Raw genomic sequence first — 15,758 nt, 5'->3', positions numbered from 1 at the left:
TAAATTTCTGTGCGTTCCGATTAAGGTCTAGTTTGGATATAAGCGAGATTTGAATAGTGAGATAAGATAATATAATTTTAAATAAAAATTAAAAATTAAATAAAATATTATTTTTTAATATTATTATTATTTTAGAATTTGAAATAATTAAATTGTTTATTATATTTTGTATAAAAAATTAAAAAATTATAATAATGAGATAAGATAAAATGAAATATTTTCTGAATCCAAATAGCTCTTGAGAATACCTTTTTAGAATAACTCACTATTATTTATTATTTTATTTTTTACCTATTTTTATTACTATTCACTATTATTTAATATTCTATCATTATTTTTCATTACTTTTTTACTATTATTTATAAAATACTTGATAATACCTCACTACCCAAACGCAACCAATTCAAGACATTTTGGCCAATTCTAACCATTCCAACAAAAATTTGCATTCTAGACTCTATTCCATTTCGTACTGTTTTAATGACAGTTTTATATTTTTATTGAATTTTGGATTGAATTTTTGTAGTTTTAAATTTGGATAGTATTTATACGATTCTAAAACCTAAAAGATATTTATATAATTTTATTATTTGTGTAACTTTAAATATATCCCCTAATTCTCTTTTTTTTTTAATATCATTATTTTTAATAATTTTCTGCTCTTTTATTTTTCTTCTTTGTTCTTTTTGCCTCAATTCAAGTTTGTGATTTTTTTAATGTTATCTTGTAAAACCTATATCTCTACCTTTTTTTAATGTTTCAGTGTCTGCATTTTTATAAATGATCAATTCTTCCATATACATACACATACTTACATATACATGTATTTATTCTTTTAATTATCAATTTATATATACATATAATATATATATATACTTAATTTAGAAATGATATACCGAAATATACCGATATCAAAATATCTCATTTTAATACTTAAAAGTGAAATGATCACTGGAACTGAATTTAAAACATTGGATATGAGTCATATTTAAAAGATCAATTGTGTATTAATATATTATTTTTCACTTTGAAAATCATTTTATGATTTAATTACAATTACGACACCACATATAAGCTAGGAATCTCCTTACCTTTTGGATTCAAAGGGGAAGGGATACTCCCCTCTACGAAAGAGGTTGTCGGATGTTTCCATTTATTTTTCTTTTTTTTTTAAATAAATTTATCTGATTTTTAAATATATAGTTGAGTTCTAATTATTGTAATAAAAAAAAATAATTGCTTATTTTTAGTTTCTTCATATGTGGCTAGTCAAAGTCCACCATCAAATACTAGCGTGGTGTTGATTCAATATCAGATGATCAACTGTCCAAGTCACTTGCTACAACGACTTGTCGTCAGGCCAGATTTTCTTCATGCAAAACAAATACAAAAGCGCGTGGAGCAGTGGGAAGGCTGAATTGTCAAATGAAACAACAAACTTTCACAGACCAAACAAATTGAGAATGATACTGTTGAGTATAGCCTTTTCCTTTTGTTATTGGAATTTGGGACGTTAGGAGAATATATAGGTATAGCCGTGTAGGACGGCTCCTTCATTAGATTGTGATTGGATCGATGACTCATTATGGCAATGTTTTTTAAAAAATGGCTACATAGCTAAGGTAAGACGAACAAAAAAAACAAAGTACTTCTCTCCCCCGATGTTACTTTTGGGCTTCAAAGCTTTGTTTGGCATTTAAATTTTTGTTTATCCACAAAATTTCTTTAAACAAAAGCGACAAATTAGCAGGCCTCCCACATAAGTGGATATCTCCCATCCCTCCTCATGATAATCATTAAATGTAAAGAAATTGAGATCTCCTCAACTCACTAGTCGCTCTTAGGATTAGGGGTGGGCGGTGGGCCATCATATCCGACCCGTCTGCCAACACCCACTTGGTAGGGGTGGATGCCTCGTCTACAAACGGATGCTTGGGATTGTCAGGAGACGAGGTCTAGGCTAGGCCCAAGCCTGCCCAAGGTTTCCCATGTCCAGCCTGATCCTTATAAATATATATATATATTAACAAAAACAAGTTTTTTTTAATAAGATGAAGTCGTTTTTTGGATTTTATTTGAGTAGCATATAAAGAAAAACCACAAAACCCTAAATCACTCTCTCCTCTCTTTCTCTCTCTCCCTCCATCGTTCGACTTCTACCTCCCCTTCTCTCTTCTTGTGTTCTTCACCTCCTCCTCCATCATTGCCCCAACCCCACAATAGGTAGAAGTCGTCTTCTCATCTTCCTCCACTTCTTCTTCTTCTTCTTCATCTTCTCTCCTCCCCTTCTTGCTCCTCCAATTTTTCTTCCTGAAGGTTGCGAGACACCCATAGCCATGCGGTGGTCTTGCCACTGGTGTTGTTGCGACTTTTTTTTTAAGATGATATTTTTTTGGATCAGTGTTTGTATATTTTTTATTTGATGATGAATCTGTGAATTTTAGCAATAAATCTATGAGTTTGGTGAGAAATCTGGATTGTTTGGAGGATTATTGCCTGTTTGCAAGGCCAATCTATCTCCCAGCATCCAAATGGGGGCAGGGTTGGAGCTTGGGGAGGGGCCGGCGACCACCTTCCTAGGGGTGTGGGTAGCACCCCTAGTCAGGATTTGAGAAGGGCGGTAGAATACCTCCACATTTGTTTGACCATTTTGAAACACGATTGAGAAAGACTTGAATCATCAAGCATAATATGGTAATAAGGGAAGACTTTTACCTTGTGTGCTTTGGAGAAATCCCTTCAACCATGCATGAGTAGCCAGAAAATTCTTTGCGATACATGATTAAATTTTGCTACACGCTATGGAAGAGAACCCTACCATTGTTGTGGGTGGCAAAGATCCTCCGAAGTGTCAACAACAATTTTTAAAAGTTATTCCTAAAAATATTATAAAATCTTCTAATTTTTTTAAAAGTCATTTTCAACACTTACAGCTATAAATAAAATTGAACGAATAAAGTTAGTCTGCTGCTTCCATTTGACCGCTCCAACTTACCCCTTGACGTGGCTGCTAAGGTGTAGATCCTGATATGGCATGGTGAAAAGAAAAAAGAAAAACAAGTCAACTCCCTTCCTCGAGCTCTGCCAAAAAGAAAAAAGAAGAACCCTTCTGTGTTAACCGAACCCTTCTCCCTCGGAGAACCCTCCCTTACGACGTCGAGCGGTTCATCTCTGTGTGTGTGTATGCAGAAATCAGCTCTCTCTCTCTCTCTCTCTCTCTCTCTCTCTCTCTCTCTCTCTCTCTCCATTGAAATCAGCTCTCTATCTCTTGCGCGGAACTTCTCTCTATGTAAGGAGCCGAACCCTTCTCCCTTGCATCCACCCCCTCGCATCCACCTGCCCCCTCCCTCACAATGTCGACCACCATTCTTGGCCCCTTATTTGGTGGGTTTTTCATCTACACGGAAACTCCACACCCGCTGATCCGATGTGACAAACTCAATGCACCTCGCGGTTCGGTGCTTGGTATGTTCAAATTCACCCCCTCGATCCCCCCCGATTCGATTCCACGTGATCGTAGTTCATCCTCACCACCATTCGACCCTTCCATGAATCACTCCACGCCAGGCACCCAAGGTAGAAATTATAGGTGTTTTTGAAAAAAAAAAATTTATTGCTCTGCTTGCATTAATTTAATGTCTTATTTAAGAGATGAAGACAGAACAATAATGTCCAACAAATTTGAAGAAGCTTGTTGGGCGTTTGTTGTAAATGAATAAGTTTTTTGTATTTATGGTGGTGTTGTCCAGCAAAGGTGATTTTTGTGTAGAAAGTATCTTGAACACAAAAGACGTTTAGCTGAATGTTGTAAATGAATAGCTGCTTGAGGAGGTGTTGTTGTTGTTGTGTTGGAGAATTTATGAAGTTGTATAGCAACATTTTAAGAAGTGTAACAAAATTTTGAACACTGTTTATGTATAGCAAGAATGCATTTATTTTGATCTCTGACTTTGTATAGCAGAATTTCTTGTATGAAGTGCTTTTTGGGAAGGTGTTGGAAATTTATATGACTCAGCCCATGTTGTAAAAGTTTACTCCAAATAATATATTCCTGTGCACGAGTAAAATGCCAATAAAACAACATTTCACTTGAAATTCAGGTCCAACATTTCATGATTACATGGTATAATGTCAGAATCCAATAAAACTAATAAAATAGTATAACCTCCTTTAATTTAAGAACCAATAAAATAACATTAATAGCAAATCCACTTGAATTCAGGTCCAGAATTTTTACATACCCTTGTGGCATTTCCGAATTATATACCCTTGTGGCATTTTTAAGTTCTTAACAAATATAAAAAAGTTCCACAAAATACAAAGAGCTTCCATACAAGATTGCATACCCTTGTGGCATTTAAGTTCTTAACAAAAACAAAGAACTTCCACAAAATACAAAGAGCTTCCACACACATATACACAATTGCCAAGTTGCTGACATTTTTAACTTACACTAACATTTTCCTTTGAACCAACCGGCAACCAGAATTGGTTATAAGTAACCCAAAAAAGTAAAACCACGACAATAAAATTGTTAGAACATAGGTAGTCTTCTCCAGTTACCTCTTGCGTCTCTCAGCCTCTATTTCTAGTCGATGATTCAAGGTTTGGATATCTAATGATGATTGGTTCTTTTCAACTTCAACTTTTAATTTATCAATAGAGTGTTATAATCATTTGATAGTCTTTTAGCAATATGATGGTATTTCAGGATCATACTAGTAGAGGTATCCACAAGACTTTCCAGACTGCAAATATCAATTCTCAGTTAAATTTTGGCAAACAACACTATCAACAAGAAAGATATATGAGGACAAAAAGAGAAAATTTCACCATATAGTTTTAGCATCCAAAAAACTGTCGCCCCTCATTTTCCTTCGTATGCGCAGTTCTTTGACAAGCTTTAATTCCACAATAACAAATGGGGTACTTGACTATTGATTTTCTTTAACTTTAGCTATTTACACTACGTGACTCAGACATTGTTGTTCATATACAAAGAGAACATGTACATTTTAATAGATTTAGACTCACTCACTATTTTTTAGTTAAAGTTGGGGTGGATACTAGATAGAATTAGAATGAACAAATCCATATCGTATTTTTGCTAGTAATCTAGTAGTTAGAAAATTAAAAGAGGTTTTTAGTTAAAGATGGTTGGGGTGGATACTGGATCACATAGAGGTTTTTTGTCTTTGAATCTCAAAAAGAATAAGTTTTGATATTTGGCCTCATCTATCTCATCCTCACTTTTCTGATGATCTTTGACATGTTGGTATTAAGATTAGAATGGACTTCTTACTCACAGACACTCAACTGATCGAGCATGATAAATAAAGACGACACTTAATAAAATACACAAATGAGAAAGATAGAGAAAAGTATCATGCATAAGGTATTTAACTTAATAATATATTTTCATTAATTTACATGGATTGATGATATGCAACCAAACAAGATTACCAACTTTTCTATATTCACATTTTAGTCCTAGATTTATTACATGAATCACTTGCATTAGTCATGTTTTGCCATGTATTTCAACACCAATAATCACGTGTAGAACAACTGCAGAAGAAAAAAGTTTGCGAATAGAAATAGAGGTCGTAGCAGCAAACTCAATAGAAAAAAATCCATGGAACCCAATTCATTCCAGTTGCTTAATTCATCAAAACAAATTCATGAACAATAGAAAAAAATTCACTAATCTCCACCAAATGTCAAAACTTATTCAAAGCTAATTCTAGACTTAAAAAATAGGAACAAACCAAACCCCGTGAGAAGCAAGTCAAAAAGTTTTGAGAAAAGTAAAATAAAATTGAAATAACAAATCCTTACCTGTGAAGAGAAGAAATAACACATCTAAGTGGTGGAGGCTATCAGATGTTACCAAAAATAAATTTCTCTTGAAGATGGAATCGGGCTTTTGGCAACATAAGACAACAAAGGCACTCGTGGAGGTGGGTAGAAGCTCTGCGATGTCTGTCACTATACGATGGAAGCCACTCAGTGATGTAAAGCAACGAAGTCACTCGGAGACGGAAGCCACTCATGACAGTGTTCAACGACGAGATGACCATGGGGACAACGAGGGTGGTGGGAGAACAAAGATGATTTTTTGAAATGTGTTAAAAAATACATCTGATTTTTGATCGATTTTTTTTTTTTTAAATAATTATTACATGTGACGTGGCTCGCCACATCATGCGGTCATCGGGAGCAATACTGTGCAAGCGGCACAGTAGGCGACCCAAATTGAAAATGCTAAAAACACGAGTATCTGTCACTATCATGTCCAAAATAAAAAAAAAAAAAATTTTAAATTACTTTTAAAATTGTACGGAATGAAAAGCAACTTAAAACATGAAACTATTCTTAAAAGGGTAGGTAGGTGCCCAGTCTTTTGGATTGATTGAAGGATAAAGTGAGTAGACCCAACAATCTTCTTTGAAATTTGCAATCCAATCATTTGTTCTTTTCTAACCTTTTTTTTTTACTTTCTTTTCCCCAAATGTATCTTTTTAGAGGTAGCAAGGGACGGCATACATGTTAGGGCGGCTGGCTTAGATTTTTCTTCTCAATTCAATATAAAAAAATCAAAGATATTATAAGAGATAGGGTATTAAAATATATTTATATATATATAATGAATCCAATAATTTGGATTGGGTCATGTTTGTTATATTTTAATGTGTACTATACTCCATCATTAGTTTGCATATAAATTTGACTCGCGCTTTTTGATAAGAAATAATTATGATAAACAAGAAGAACTCGACTTTTAAAATGTTATAATAAATACAAACTCATCTCAAAAACAATATTTTATTACTAAACTATAGTCATTACTTAACCCTCAATTATAAATATAGGATTAATTATATTTTGCTCCTTCAAATTTTTACTCAATTCACAATATACTTTCGAAATTAATAATTGTATCAAAGTGGACCCTCGAATTTTTAAAATTTTTCAATCCCCCCATTCTATCAATCAGCAGCGTCAAATTTAACGAAAAGTCACTGTAAAAATATAATTTTCATCTAATTTATTATCATTGACTATATAATTATAAGATAATATATGCTAGCAACCGATAATAAATCATTAATCATTAACCATATATAAATTTATTTTATACCTAAGTTACAAGTAAATATGTATGTACACAATGAAATTATTTGATATTCATTAATCGTATATAAATTAATAAAAAAAATTATTTAATGATTTATTATTTATTATTAATGATAGCATATATTATTTTATATTTTATCTGATCAATGATAATAAATTATATGAAAATTACATCTTTACAGTGAATGTTATGCACATGAGCAGTACGTACAATGAATTTTCTTTAAATTTAACGTTGTTGATAGACGGAAGTGGAGATTGGAAAGTTTTGAAAGTTCGAGTGTTCACTTTGATTCAATTATTAATTTCGGAGGCACATTGTGAATTGAGTGAAAGTTCGAAGTAACAAAGTGTAATTAACCCATAAATATAAGATGTGATTTATCTTCTCACTAAATTGTGATTGTCACCATATAAAAAATAAGTAATACTATATAATGTTAACAATCTAGTCTTCAAGGAGGGACAAATTGCAAAAGAGTTGCTCGGTTTGGATTGAAAGGGACTCTCAACCTATCACATATCATATCATCGTTACAATTCTTACAAATTTTTATATAAAATATAATTAACAATTCAACATTTTTCAAATCTAAAAATAATAATAATATTAAAAAAATAATATTTTAACAATATTTTATTCAACTTTCATCTCAACTCACTAACCAAACCTAACATTAGGAGATTTCAATGGTCAATTGATAGTAGGGGTAGGGAGGGCCACCCCTTCCCCGTCCCCCACCCTCACATGGGCAGGGGTGGTGATTTTTTCCCCACAATCCGTCCCCGTCCATGCGGAGGCGGCATACCCCGTCCACTATACGAGGTGCAGGGGCAGACCTCCATTCGTCCCCCCCTCCCCCAATTACTCTGCCCTCTATGGAGCTCGCAAACATGTTGGTGTGAAACAACCCCACAACTCACAAGCAAAACAAAAGCTTTAAGAATACGAAACTAATCATAGTAAAAGGCTAGCCTTTCCAAATGAAAGAGAGACTTGCTAACGAATTTAGTTGTTGGTTGCTGTTTATATCAAGGGAAAATGATGAAACGGTGTGCAGCACCTAAACAGAAAACGGTGCGTAGCACCCTGACTTAAACGATCGTTTTTACCCAGGTATAGATTGCTCCATGACGTCGTATCCTCTAGACCTCTTCTTCTTCAAACTTCTCCACTTCGCAACACACACATACACTTCAACAGATCCTCCAGAGTCCATAAGCCTCTTCTCAATTCCCAAATCCTTGTCTTTCTTCATCATCCATTTTGTCGAAACCCTAACAAATCATAAGGAAATCATAAAACTATGGGAGAGAGATTGAGAGAGAATAGGGGCGAAGGCTACGAGGTCGTGGAGAAGGCGCAAACGAAATCTGGTAGAGAGATCGGCAGAGAAGAGGAGCAGAGCGGCAGAGGCTCGAGCCTCGAAGGTTTGAGAAAACTACTGGGGGGGTTTCATAATTGGGGTGGGGGGTCACCAATTTCTAGAGGGAGGGGATCCTCTCAGAGGTGGTTGGATGGTCGGATTACTTGAAGGGATAAAATGTAATTTTTTCTTAAAGAAAAAGATTATATTATTGAAGTCTTAATAGAGGAGGCATTAGAACCGTGCTTGCATTAGATTCAATTGAAAATAATTCCTAATAATTTATTGGATAAGAGTAAGGAACTATTTATTTTGTAGTGATTGTATTATTTGATAACTTTATAAATATTTATCACAAAAGTTAATTTATTTTATTGACTTTCTAAATAGTCAAAAGGATCAATCTTCTCTTTTGAAGAAGGAAGAAAAATATTGATGGAATTAATGTTAGGTTGGGAGTGATTTTATACCCTTTTTAGTTGTATTTTAGTGAAGTGAATCAAGATGTTTATGAAAATCCCACCTTCCCAACTGTTTTTAATGAGAAATACCACTCGTTAAGGAAAAGATGGTGGTATTTTGGAAGTGATAAATAATTCATCATTGATTTTCCCAACAAAACCCCCAATGACAGTTAAATTTTCTTGTCTTATTAATTTTTAGAAATCTTATATGGAAATAAATAAATAAAAGTTTTAATTTGAGACTCGCAAAATATGTTATATAGGCCCTATGCTAGTGGTAAGGCAAACTAGTGGATATTTAGATTCATCAATTGTTTATTTTGAAACAGATTAATGAAGATAAGAAAAATACATAGTATATATTGAACATTTAATAGATTTCGAGAAAATTAATATGGACAGTTATAAATATTGGACGACTCATATTTAATGTGTCTATCTCTCTTCTAATTTAAGATTTATTATGTTCTACCGTAGATCAGGAGATCGTTCGAATCTCGAACCTGATCATGGAGTGAAGTGTTGGGGAAAACATAGTGATTTGATAGTATTCTACCTACTTAATTATTTTTCGTGCATTAATTTTCATAAACATTTTCTTAAACCTTCTGATTGGATGATCCTTTCGTCCATTTGTCATTATAGCAAGCCAGAAACAATTAATCACACTATACGCATATTGATATATTTCCCAAAGAAAAATATGCACCATTGGTACAAATTCGTCATAAACAACATGAGAGCATGCAAGACCTTTCATGTCTTAATTATTCAACACATCTAATTATCATCCAAAAAAGAAATATAAGAAAATAAAAAAGAGGGTAAAGAGGGACAAATAAGAAGGATTAGTGAGAGAAAGAGAAAGAGAGAGAGGGAAAGAAATATAAGATTGATTTGAATAACTTGGCGGAGATGTTGTCTGTTCAAATAATAATAAGTATTAAAATATAAATTAAATAATTAAATTTATCCTTTTTTTAATTTAATAGAGACGATAAAAACATTAAATTTTAACTATCACGGTTCGTTAGTGTTGTGTTTTTTTTTTCTTTGGCCTTGTTCAGTGTGAAGGCCGTGAAAAATCCCGTGAAAACATTTTTGTTAATTTAAACTTTTAAGATCAGTAATGATTAGATATAAAATAATATCAAAGGTCTTAAATTTTAATTTTAATTACATACTTCACTTTATATAATTAAATATTATGTATTTGAACAACTTATTAAAGAGGGATCTAACCACACATAAAGCGAGTGTTAAAATATAAACTAAACAACTTATCTAGCAATTATTTTAAGTTATAAAAAATAAGTTATAAAAAAGACAATTATAAAATAACCCTCAAAGGTGAAGATAATTATAAGGTCCGTGGATATTGTCAGGAAGCCTGTGCACTCCTTGACAATCTGCCCTGCCCCTCACCAACCATTCCTTACCTAACAATATCCCCAAGCCTGCAAACATCCAATGCCATGGACAATCAAAATAATCTCAAAATAGAAAAAATTCTATTATAATGAGTAGAATAATTTAATTAATTTATTAAAAATAAAATAAATTTAAATAAAATTTAAAATATATAAAATATATGGTGTGAAATGATACGTAGCATCATACAAATATAAAGTATTCTTATTCTATTATAAGATATCATATCAATTAAAATTGATACTTACATAAACAATTTTAATTTTATTACATATTTTGATAGAATGAGATCAGTACGTATCACGTTATTCGTATTTTGGAAATACCTAATAGTTTTTCATTATTAGGAGTTTTAATACCAAGTGTCACGCATTCGCATCAACCTTAGACTGTATAATGTTGCAGAAACAATTACTTGATTCTCCATCGTAAAGAGTCCAAAATGCGAAGGCATTATTACAATAGTTTCTTTTTCTAAAACGAAGAAAAAAAATAAAAACGGCACGCTAAAAACTATGTGCTTTAATATATTTGAATCACTTCAGTTACGAAAATAAATTTATAAATTAATGTGATTTAACATGATACGTTAAATTGTAAAATTATTTTTATTGTAAAATAAATCTAACATATCATACAAAATCACGTCTATTTTACTATGACTCGTTTGGATTCAGAGAATATTTTACCTTATCTCATCATTATTATTAGGAGTTTTAATACCAAGTATCATACTTTTTTCGATGTTACAAAAAGCAGAAACCGTGCTCTTCAGCTCACTACAAGAAAACTGGGCTATTGCAGCGATTTTTTGTCCGCTGGAAATAATATTGCCGCAAATGCCTAGTTTTCACGGCGATTTTTGCTTCGACGCAATAGCCCAGGGGTTCGGTTTTAATTTTATTTTTTGCAGCGAATTTTAAGCTTTTTGCGGCGGAATTTATTCACCGCAAAAAAGTTTAGGCGCTGCGTCGGCTTTGGAGCAATATATTAATTAAGAGAAATGCTATAATTATAAAAATAATTATATACAAATAATCTCACGTGATTTTATATAATTCATCATATTTATTTTATATAAAAATTAATAATATAACGAATCACATCAAACTAAATTAATTTATAAAATTACTTTTATATAATCGAATTTTGTTATGTACAAACAAATTTTGCGTATTAATATTGTTAGTTTCATATTCTAAATTTAAATTAAAATTATTTTCAATAAAATTTACTTTTTGACCAATCATATTAAATAAATACATATAATAATATATAAAATCATTTATAATTAAAATTTTCCTTTATAATCTCTTCCTCGTTATGGTATTACTCGTTAGTTAATTTCGGGGCCACCTATTTGTATGAATTTTTGTGACCAACTAATTTGATTGGTTGAAAAGCATAATTAGCGTGAATCGAGGGACGCACCCTTTATTACGCATGACTCATTCACAAGAGGAACACGTCACTTCGAGAAAAAATTATATTCATCATTCGAACATATACCATATTCTCACATATAACATATTTTATTTTATTTTTTTATTTTTTTTCTTTTACCAAATATGTGATATATAAATAATGAATAAAAAAATTTAATGAGTAACAAAGCTCCACTTCAAAATAAAGAGAAATGATAGTCACACAATTATTACATAATTATTATTTAACGGTCTATTAAATAATTTTATATTCAAATTTATTAAAGTTAAATAAAATTTAAATAATAATGTCTTATTAAAAAGGTTGCGTAATACTGTAAGAGTTTCAAAATTATCTACTTTAAATACAAAGATATCTCACAAAATTAAATATATAAATTTATGTGATTTGATTTCGTATGTTAGATTGTAAAATTATTTTTATTATAAATTAGATTTAACGTATCATATAAAACTATATCAATTTATATATTTATTTTTGTAGAATTTCTTTTTATACCTATTGCGCTTCTCTTTTGCAAAAGAATGACTAATGGAAAAAATGCAATAAGGGAAAAAAAATTTATAAAACAGTGACTTATGAGTAAACATACAAATTAGAGTAAAATTATTACCTAATTATTCATTTATATAAAATTATTTATTTACGAAATAAGTAAAATTATTTATATAAATTTAGAGTGTGCAACTCTGGTGATTTATATTTTTTAAAATAAAGTTGAGCTCAGCTACCTTATAAGATTAATAGAACTCTAGCTATAAGACTCATGTAATCATATTTAGGTATTTTTTGGATAGTGAGTTAAGATGAATTGAAATGAAAGTTGAATAAAATATTATTTTTTAATATTATTATTATTTTGTGATTTAAAAAAAGTTAAATTGTTTATTATATTTTGTGTGAGAATTTAAAAAAATTATAATTATAAGATGAAATAAGATGAGCAGAAACACTTCTTGTACCAAACAAGACTTAATCTTCTTGATGATACAATGTCTAGATTACAACAAATACATATATACACATACATAGAGCTCACTCAATGGCTGTCGAAGTAGATAATTTTGAGATATAAACTTAATGTTCATGGCTGGATAAGTTTACACCAATGTTCATGAATCACAAGATTTCTAGAAGAACCGAAGAAAATATTTGAAGTTCCCCATTAAGTTGCCATGCATGATCTTATATTATAATATATTTCGTGCGTGCGGATCGGATTTAGTGAATTAGAAGAAACTAAAAACTTGTGAAAAGGTAAAGAACCACGCGTCCCTTTGCTTCAGAAGCTGAGAAAATGACGTGGGACATGGAAATTAGGATGATAAGGGAGAAAAGATCGAGGGAGTAATTTAAATGATTTATTTGCATGTTTTCTGCAAACGTTAACTACTTCAAATATCTCACAATAATCTATTATATGATTAGACATCATGACAAGGATTAAGATCACAAAGAACTCCGTTAGAAAAGTTTGATCCACACGTAAAAGAGTGTTAAGATATAAAATAAATAATAAAAATATATCGCTTCCTATCAATTTAAACTTTTAAGATAAATAGTGATTCACAAGCATCGATTGGAAACCTAGCTTTCATTGAATTGCAGCAGATGATCAGTACTACTCGAAAGGACAAAGAGAGACGTGGTTAAAAAGCCTCCCCATATATATATATACACACACAAAGAAGAGGACTATGGGGGAGCTATAACCGATGTTCTTAAACGTAACGTACAACATGTGTCGACAAATTAGAAGGGAACAGTTCTTCTCTGTCCACTACTCTTTCTCAATCTATGGGGGACCTCTAATTAATCAATGTACTCTGGCTTACTAGAATTACGTGGGAAGACAAAAGCCGCTAAGAAACCTCACTTTTTTTGTGGAGTTGGGTGAGCTATTAACAATGTCTCATAGTTTTATATATGCATGTGTTTTCAAGAATTTAGAGTTTTCATTCGAACTCTAGGCCGATTTAAAATCGAAAAGAGACAGACTCATAAAACGATCGAACCTTATGATATTTATTGAACGTTTAATCATATTCATCAAGAAATTCACTTGAACAACTATTAAATGCTATGAAACTTTGGCACCCAACCAGCTGCACAGTGCGTGCATATATCTGATCAGTTATTCCACCATCCACCCATCCCCAAAAGCATAGATTTGATTCTCACGAGGTGGTCGATCTGCCTCCTTTTACAAACCCTAAAAGCAATGGAGAGAAGAAAATCGTCAAGGATGCCCATCGAACTTTGTGGGTATATATATCACATGCTTTCATGCCGTATAACCATTTTTGTATGTTCAACTATATATATATATATATATATATATATATATATGCTTTTATTGCAATTAGCAGAATGAATACATGCATTATTACTGTTGTATGGTTTGGGCCCCAAAACCAAAACAGAGTGTTTAATTTGTAGAAAACTTTCAATTCCATTCATTTGAGACATTGGATGGACTTAGTTTCGGGCTTTGAATTAAAGTCTCCATTAGCATACTATTTCATTAACTCTCGTCCAACTATCTTAAGGCGACCCTCAAGTTTACTATTGAAGTAGACGAACCAGGGCTTGTCCAGTATGATTTTTTTGGATAGTATTAAATAATATATCGTAATTCGTGTGTCTATGATCCCTCTCATTTAAAATCTTTAAATTCGAATAAGATTTTGGGAACATTTGTTGATCCCTGGCTCATTGTTGGCTAGCTATTCTAATTATTGTAGAGAAATGATACTACGTCTCTTAATTTATACCACTCACTTTGCTCTCTTAACGTGGCATGCACTCACAATCATGTGGTGTCACGTCAAAGAGACAAAGTGAGTGATATAAGTTAGGAAGCATAGTAACATTACTTATTAATGTGGTGCCACGTAAAGAAGACAAAGTAAGTAACATAAATTAAGAAACATAATAGCATTACTCCTTATTGTATTTGTTTTTGTCTTGCACCAATTTTAGTTACTAATTGGGGACGATGAATCACAAGATGCCAAGAGCAATGCATATATGTCTTATAAGAATTGGTTTTAAATATAAAAACTGCACCTATAAACATTAAAAATGTGGCTGTAGTTTAGTGGTAAGAATTCCACGTTGTGGCCGTGGAGACCTGGGCTCGAATCCCAGCAGCCACACATATTTTGTTTTATTTTTTTTCCTTTGGGCATTTTGGGCCGGCATCCAGTTTTTCTTGCTCAATTCGTTTTGTACAGTTGATCTTGCTCTTGATATTTTGGGCTGTCCGTAGAAAGGTCCGGACTGCTGGCCCAAACCTAATATGCAAGTGGAAGAGTAAACCTCTAGCCTTGCGCCCTCTCGGCCCAAACCGCAAAACCCAATAAATAGTTGATTGAACATCGCAACAATCCAAACGATTATAGAAAATATTTACTCAATTCTTCCGTAATTTTAAAAAAGAAAAGTACTATAGATATAAAAAGATTATACAAAATTAAATCTACAGACTGACATATCTTTATGTGTATGTGACCCGTTAGATCTACTTTATAATAAAAATAACTTTATAATCTGATATAATGCATCAAGTCACATCAATACGATGGTTTATTGAAGTCTAAATCTATTAAAATTCAAAAATATGAAAAAAATGAATATAACAAGGAATGTCAGCGAACTTTCGGTTATAGTCATATTTTCCTATGCGTATTTCATTCTTCTCAAACTCTTCTTTGCCACTTTCAACTGTCAAGTCCCTTCGTATACGGCGCATTTTCAAATGTTTCTTTAAGATCAATCGAATTATAATTTAGTCTCCACCTACCATAGTTATAATATAAAGAAAAACAAAACTAAATAATAAGAGTAATGGTCACGAATGACATAATCCTTTCATACCCACTTTAGAATGGAACTAGTGGAAAATTGAGTA

At 31.9% G+C, this 15,758-nt stretch overlaps 1 non-coding gene across 1 annotated transcript; it reads left to right on the top strand.

The window, feature by feature from the left end:
- The first annotated feature begins 14,931 nt into the window (after window positions 1–14,931).
- TRNAH-GUG lies at window positions 14,932–15,003 on the top strand. The gene has a single exon. It is a non-coding gene; the product is annotated as a tRNA-His (tRNA).
- The last annotated feature ends 755 nt before the right edge of the window (window positions 15,004–15,758 follow it).

This window comes from Juglans regia, chromosome 5 (genome assembly GCF_001411555.2).
Source record: "Juglans regia cultivar Chandler chromosome 5, Walnut 2.0, whole genome shotgun sequence".
Classification (NCBI taxonomy): domain Eukaryota; kingdom Viridiplantae; phylum Streptophyta; class Magnoliopsida; order Fagales; family Juglandaceae; genus Juglans; species Juglans regia.
This window is presented reverse-complemented; position numbering and strand designations above follow the sequence as displayed.